Source organism: Glycine soja, chromosome 4 (assembly GCF_004193775.1).
Source record: "Glycine soja cultivar W05 chromosome 4, ASM419377v2, whole genome shotgun sequence".
NCBI classification, from domain to species: domain Eukaryota; kingdom Viridiplantae; phylum Streptophyta; class Magnoliopsida; order Fabales; family Fabaceae; genus Glycine; species Glycine soja.
In genome coordinates, this window is record NC_041005.1 from 17,176,745 (window position 1) to 17,184,846 (window position 8,102).

The following is an 8,102-nucleotide window of genomic DNA, read 5'->3' on the forward strand; positions in this document are numbered from 1 at the left end:
CTATAGCCTATCAAAGGCTTTTATTTTGGCTCGACCTGACCTTTTTAAAAGTCTAGCCTGACCTGATAGCCTTTTTAAAAGCCTTCTTCATATTAAATCTTTAATATTCCTTTGTTGTGAGTAGGAACGTAATAGGAAAGTTAAAGGAGAACAGAAATGTTAACAGGAATATGAAAGCCAATAAAAATAATGAGGAATATAAAGGGGCACATGACTCACACCTAAATTGTAATTAAAGTCTTACTTGATTAGAGGAATGAAAGTTATGAAGCAGTAATGTGTAATCAAAGTCTGCTAGTTTCAAAAAAAAAATTAATTGTACCCAAAAAATAATATAAGTATATATACATATATACAGACTTATAAGACTTTTTAATAAGCTTAAGTCTGGTCTATTTAATTTAATAGGCTTTTAAAAAAGTCCGAGGTTAACCTTTTAATTAAATAGACCAGGCCAGACTTTATGTAAGCCAGGTCGTAGGCCACTATAGGCCGGTCTGGCCTATTCCCACCCCTAATTATATCTATGCCTTGTGAAAAAAATAAAAATGTAGCTAAGACACATATGTTGATCTTTTTTTTTCTTTTTTTACATCATTCTAGTGATACTCGCTGTCATGATCCTTGCATAAAAAAGTATAACCAACCATATGCATGCTTGTTGGATGCAAAAGTAAATATCTTATTATCATTTTTATTACATATCGTTTTAATATTTTATAATTTTTTTGGTTGTATAAAAAGTAGAAAGAAATACAACTCTCCTTACATTATGTCACATGTCCGGCAAGTTTTTTTAATACAGAGCAAAACTTGTTATTGATGTTACTTATTATTGACATTTATTTGTTTATTGTTTTTTATATAAAATTTGATAGAAAATACAAAAAAAATGCAAAGTCTTAAACTAAATAACAGTAGCAAAATAACTTTAGTTATCATCACATGAATTAACAATGCAATATATCATATAATAAGCACACAAAAAAATTTAAGGGAGAAATTTTTAATGAGCTTGAGTTGAAGCGCAAACGCTATCCTTCGAGAGAAAACACGCCCACTGCATTGGTAGGAAAATCTGATTGCGCTCCTCTCCCAAGATACGATAACCCATTGGTTCCGATCGTGTCCAGCGAAATGATCCCCGAACCTTTTGAACATCAATGCTCTTGTTCTCAAAAATAATTTTTTTTATAAGAAAGGAAAAGACAAAATTCAGATAGAAAGAAAGCAAATTGTTTATTCTGCTTATGTCTTTTCTATAGAGGAGGAGGAAAGAGATATATATAAGCATAAACTCTCTTATGTTACATAATAACAAAAATCTCAAAGTAAAACTACATGATCGTTGGAAATCAACATGTAGATCAAAACAAACGTAACAAACTACATTGAAATAAATATTTATTAACATTCCCCCACATAATTTAAAATTTTAAAATATTTTTTTAAAAATAATTTGTATAGAACATAAAAGAAAGAGCATGTGATATTATATTTCGGTATAAAGAACCTTTCGGTTTTAAGCCTTATACCTAGTGTTTATGAATTTTCGTCCGAGAAAAATGTAGTGACTTAATTGTCTTGAACTACACATTTTTTAACTGGACTTTAGTACAGAACTCCTACAATATTGACATTCATTTAGGTTCTAATAAGTGATAGCGCGTTACATGGCCTTACACATGTATCTTGTTTCGTGAGTGTCACTTAGAGATTAACCCATATCTCACAGTGGCGGCCCCACTACCACACTCACTAGGTGAATCCTCAAAGAGTGGTTTGTGACCTCATCCCTACAATAATTGTCATCCGATTCATTAAGATGTTTTTTTTTTACCAAAAATACACATATATAAATATTTCAACCTTAATATTGCCACAATTTATAATACTTCTCGTCATAGAAATGAGAAACGGAGCAACTCCACAAAATTTTATTTTGGTGTACTTTAGTCAATAAACAATTTTGTTATTACTCGTTGAACTCCATTCATGGGATCACTAATCACACGGAAATGGGTGTCCATTATTGTAACTAAATAATGGGCTCTAGTCCCATTTCCCTTGACGACTCAAGTACTTGTTGGTGCGTCAACCCTTTTGTAAGCGGATCTGCAATATTATTTTTTGACCTGACAAAGTCAAGAGAAATGACACCATAAGAAATCAAATTTCTGATAGACTTATGTCTTACTCTTAAGTGTCTTCTTTTTTCATTAAAATTTTTTCTAGTAACTTTAGATATAACAACTTGACTATCACAATGCACAGAAATAGGAGGTATAGGCTTATTCAATAACGACAAATCACATAACAAATTTTTAAGAAAATCAGCCTCACTAGTAGCATTATCTAAAGCAATAGTTTTTGCTTCTATGGTAGAACGTGAAATAATAGTTTGTTTAACAGATTTCCATGATACTACACCGCCAGCTAAAGTAAAGACATAACCACTTGTCGATTTTGTTTCATCAGAATCAGAAATCCAATTTGCATCACTAAATCCCTCAATTACTTTCTAATCTATCAATTGCATATGCAATGTCAGGCCTAGAGAAGTTTGTCAAATGTGACAAAGAACCAATAATTTGAGAATATTTATGTGAAAAAATTCATTTACTCAAATTTTTCTTTAACTTAATGAATGAGTCATAAGGAGTAGAAACATGTTTCACATCAAAATAATTAAACTTCTTCAAATAATGTGATTGGGTTAAAATCATGTCATCATCTTTCTTTATAAGCTTAATACCCAAAATCACATCTACATTAACAAGGTCCTTCATATCAAAATTACTAGACAATAAAGACTTCACATCATTTATGAAATGCATATTATTACCAAATATCAATATGTCATCCACATACAAACTATCATCAAATTGTTTTGCATACACACATTTATCACTATTATTGATTTGAAAACCATACGAAAGAACGACTTGATCAAACTTTTTGTGCCATTGCTTTGGAGCTTGTTTCAAACCATATAAAAATTTAACAAGTTTACAAAATTTCTTTTCTTTACTTGGTTCTACAAAGCCTTCAAGTTGGCTCATATAAATTTATTTTTTTAAATCACCATTTAAAAAGATAGTTTTTACATCCATTTGATGAATTTCTAAATTAAAAATATAAGCAAGTGCAATTAAAACTCTAACAATAGTAACTTTAGAAACAGGAAAATATGTATCAAAGAAATCTACACCTTCTATTTGTTTACAACCAATCATAACAAGTCTTTCCTTAAATTTTTCTATAGACCCATCAATTCTTAATTTCTTTCGGAAAATTCACTTACAACATATACTGTTACAACTAGGGGGAAGATCGGTATGAATCCAAGTTTTATTAGTTTTAAGAGAACTATTTTCATCATTAATAGCTTCTTTCCAAAAAGTTACATCAATATACCTCATGACCTCACCATAAGTTTTAGGATCATCTTTAAGTAGAAAAGAACAAAATTTAGAACCAAAATCCTTAAATTTTTCAGATCTTTTACTCCTCCTAAGTTCAAAAACAATGTCCTTATTAGCATTACTACAAGATGATAAATTAGACCAAGAAGTATCACAAACAAATTTAGACAATTTATTTTTCAAAGGAAAAACATTTTCAAAGAAAGTAACATCTCTAGATTCCATAATAGTATCATTAGATGTTTCATACACTTCTAAATTAACAACCAAAAATCTATAAGTAATATTATGCAAAGAATATCCAACAAACACAATCATAGTTTTTGGTCCAATTTTTCTTTTCTTATTAATAGGAATGTTAACATTTGCAAGGCGCTCCCACAATTTAAGATATTTCAGATGTGATTCTTTTTTTTTTCATAACTCATAAATGGGTTTTCAAAAAAAAATAATAATCTTAAGATATCCTAATAAGAATATGACATGCAGAATATAAAGCTTCACCCAAGTGTTTATTTTATTGCTTTGTGTATTATATTTTCACACGTTTATTTTTTTTTAGCAAGGAACTACATATATAGAGGCAACCAGTCACTCATGTGTAGCAACAAAATACTTGCAACAATGACGTTAAACAACAGAAAATAAAAAGCAAACAACAAACTTCTTAATTTTAAAGACTTGTAAGTTTACAAAGGAATTTGACCAAGTAAAAGATAACTTCCTGAAATTAGTATATAAATAGAAGTAATGAGATGCCTTTAGTTTTTCACATAGACTAATTCTAAAAGCATTTTATCTTTACAAAACATAATTAATAAAGAAAATATATTTTAATTTTAAAATTTAAATTATAAGAAAATATTTTCCAACAATCTCCCACTAATTTAAAATTTAAGGAAATGAAATAATATAATAAAAACATTTTTAATGGAGCATAATACATTGTGTTTTCATCAATTAATTTTCCAGGCTTACTAGAAAGAGACTCAATCATATCCATTATAGACATTTTGATAAAATAGAATGCTACTACAACAAAGATTATACAAGAAAGTAGTTTTTGTCTCTAAGATTGTTACAAAATTAAAATAAAATAAAAGAAATAAATGAGAAGAAAATGCAAAACCCTCAACTAAATAACAAAACAATAGTAGCAAAATAACTTCAGTTGACAGAACATGAATCAACAATGCAATATATCATACAATAAGCACAAAGGAAAATAATTTAAGGGAGAAATTTTTAATGGGTTTGGGTTGAAGTGTGCAAACGCTATCCTTAGAGAGAAAACACCCCATTACACTGGTAGGAAAATTTGATTGCGCTCCTCTCCCAAGATACGACAATCCGTTGGTTTCGATTGTGTACAACAAAAGGATCCCTGAACTTTCTAAACACCAATACTCTTGCTCTCAAAAATAATTTTTTTATAAGAAAGGAAAAGACAAAATTTAGAGAGGAAGAAAACAAATTGTTTATCATGCTTGTGCCTTTTCCAGAGAGGAAAATATGTTGACCATTGGAAACCAACGTGTAGGTCAAAATAAATGTAACAAATACGTAACAAACTGTATTGACCCACTAAAAGCAAAATTTTAGAAAAGGTAGAAAATCTAATTTTACGTAAGAGATTCTAAAACAAATAGTTTATTTTATAAAAGTAGAATTAATATGAGTAACATATTTTTATAAATTTTAAATTATAAAACAAATATTTACTAACAAAATTTGGGTGCTTTTGATTAGGAATGACAACAGACACGGATAATGTCTAGCTATTACCCGTCCCACGAGTTAGAAAATCAGCCCGTGTCCGCCCTGCGAATCCGTGGATATCCGCAAATCCAATTACTCGTGGATTTTTGTATACCTACGAATACCCATGGGTATCCATGAATGTTAAAAAATGAAAAATCTTTTTTGTAGCAAAAAAAGAAAAATATATAATGTCAACACCTTGATTGCATAACTCAAACATAAATTCAAATAACATTAAAGCATAAATTCAAATAAGATTAGTCTCTTTAAAACATTGGTTCAAATAAAATTAATCTATCTACAACATAAGTCCAATAAAAGAAGTTCAACTTCAATTCCTTAAATCTAAACAACTTCAACTTTACTCTTCAACAACCTCACTTTGGTCACTTGTTCCCGAAACAAAAAAACATATAAATTAAAACCATTGACGATAAATATTGTTAAAATTGGAATGAAATATATATAAAAAAGATACTAACATCATCAACTATTTCCTCAAACACTTTTTGGAGTAACATTTTGTCCACCTTAGATTTAGTTGAGCCTGAAAAAGAAAACAAGTTCATTAAAATATGTAAATAATATGAATAGCTAATTTAAAGTATCAATTTAACTACCTTCCATGTCGGTCCAAAGTCAATCTGCCTCCAAAGTATCTAGATGTAATCTACTACGATGTGAAGTAAGAATACGACCATATGTACTAAATGAAGACTCAATAATCATTATAAATTTGACCCATTTCCATGAATGAAACCATCAACCTAAGGTCATGGACTACTTCATTTCAATAGTATAATAATTCATAAGAGGGAAATATAAAAATGAAAGCTATACAGGAGAAACATGAAAATTTAACATTTGTAGTAGAGGATTAAAAAAGAGGCCAAAAGAAAACTCAGCAATTACAAGATTAAAAAAGAATATCTTGTTCCATCGAAGCAATTGAGCAATACCATAATGATCATCTAATCATCATCTATCTATCAGCTATAGGAGATTTGGCCATCAGAAACCTAAGCATGCTCAAGCACACTCTTAGCAGAAATCAGGAAAAGCAATGCCTTTGTTGTTCATTTCATTTTCCCTTTCATCTCCTGTCAGTTGTATATGTGAACCATTTCTGGTTGTTCAGAATCTGAACTTAAGTGCAAGTCATTGAGAAGTTGCTAGCTATACTCATCTACCCCTAGCTATCAATCCCAACTTTCTGGCGGCCCTGATAATATCCCAAATGTATATCACGATAGGCTTATCAGGCAAGACCCTTTCAGGTTCCATTTAGGGGAAATAGATTGCTTTCTTTTCCATTCCCCCTTTTTGTACAGTGCCTTCTTTCTGCATTAATTCATGATTTAAGGTGTTGTGTGCTGGTGTTGGTTAATTTTTAACATGTGCAAGTATATATAATATAATTATATACAATGAAGTATATTTCTCATTAAAATGTAAGGATTACATAACATACATTTTACGAGTCAATACTACAGTTGAGTACTTTTTACGTTTTTAATCTATTAAGAACAAATGAAAAATTAATTAATATCAGAAAAATTGCGGAGATGCCACGTTGATGTGTACTTTTTTTTTATTAGTCAGAATGCCTTGTCAATTGAAACCACCATTATCCCAGTGATCCTCCACAGCTCTTGCCAATCCAAAATTCGAAACTTTAGCCCTAAAATTCCCAAATCCCCCAAGTTTCAAATTCTAAATGCTAAATTGCTAATTACCTCATCCACACCAGAACCAAGTTTCAAATCCCCCAAATCATAGTATTAGGAGGGCGAAGGACATTGTAGAAGAAAATAGAAATTGAATGGAGATGTACATGTGCATCGAGGTTGTGAGAAGATTGGTGACGGTGTTGGAAGTGTGGGGTGCGGCGGTGATGACGAGGTTGTGAGAAGAGGAGGTTGTCCTCGGCCCTTTGCGCGGTGCAGCGGTCATGACGGTGTTGAGTGTTGGCAGTGTCGAAGTATGGGGTGCAGAGCGGCGATGCTTTGCGGCGGTGCGTTGCCGGGTGGCAGTGCTTTGTGGCGGTGCGGTGAGAGAGTGAGGCTGTGGCCTGTGGGGCACTGGGGCTGCGCCATGCGCAAAGTGTGAGTGAAAAGAGTACGGTTTTTTCCAAAGCCTAACTCGTTATATATATGAGGGTATTATGATATCCACTCTGCCATCGTGCGATAGGATATAGCGGGTACCCGGAGGACAGGTAAAAATGGATAGTTAAAAAATCCGTTTCCTCGGATAGTGAGTATCTGTTTACATTACCCCTTTTCTATCCATTGTGGATTTTGTCTTCCCTACTTCGGTTGCAAAGATATAAAGCAGTTAGAATAATAATAAAATAACGTGGTGGTTTGTTGTCCGACAAAAACTATAGTCTAAAGTCTAAACTATTGAAAATATGTCTGTGAACCTGTTTTTATCATTTCAAATCAGCTTTCACACATTTCAAAATATAGTAACAGTTAATTTAATCTTTTATTTTATATTTTGTTGTGATTTTAGTTTGAAGAACTCAAATAAATTCATAAAATTTGCTTTAAATTTCATTTAAATTCCTAAAATTAACTAGTTTTATCATTTTGGTCCTATTCCAGGTACTTAAGTAATAGTAATAACAAAATTTTTGGGACCAACATGAGAGATAAAGGTTAATTTTAGGAACTTTGCTAAAACCTTAAAAGACTTCAAGAATTTATTTGAGTTTTTATTTATTTCAATGACTAATGATAACAAAATATAAATCTAGTAACTAAATTAATCATAAAGAAGTAACATTTTGAACATTTTTGATTGTGCATCACTCACTTTGGACTGGATTAGACTCAACAAATTTCTTGTTCCTGCATCTTCTTCCAAGTTTTAATCTATAAAATAAAGACAAATGATAATAAAAAATGCAAA

General features: G+C 30.9%; 1 long non-coding RNA gene across 1 annotated transcript; it reads right to left on the reverse strand.

Annotated features, from left to right (window-relative positions):
- Positions 1 to 5,389: 5,389 nt before the first annotated feature.
- Positions 5,390 to 7,477, reverse strand: LOC114409454. Its single transcript, XR_003666094.1, has 2 exons — positions 5,807 to 7,477; positions 5,390 to 5,733 (listed from the first exon to the last, which is right to left on the reverse strand). It is a non-coding gene; the product is annotated as an uncharacterized LOC114409454 (long non-coding RNA).
- Between the last annotated feature and the right edge of the window lie 625 nt (positions 7,478 to 8,102).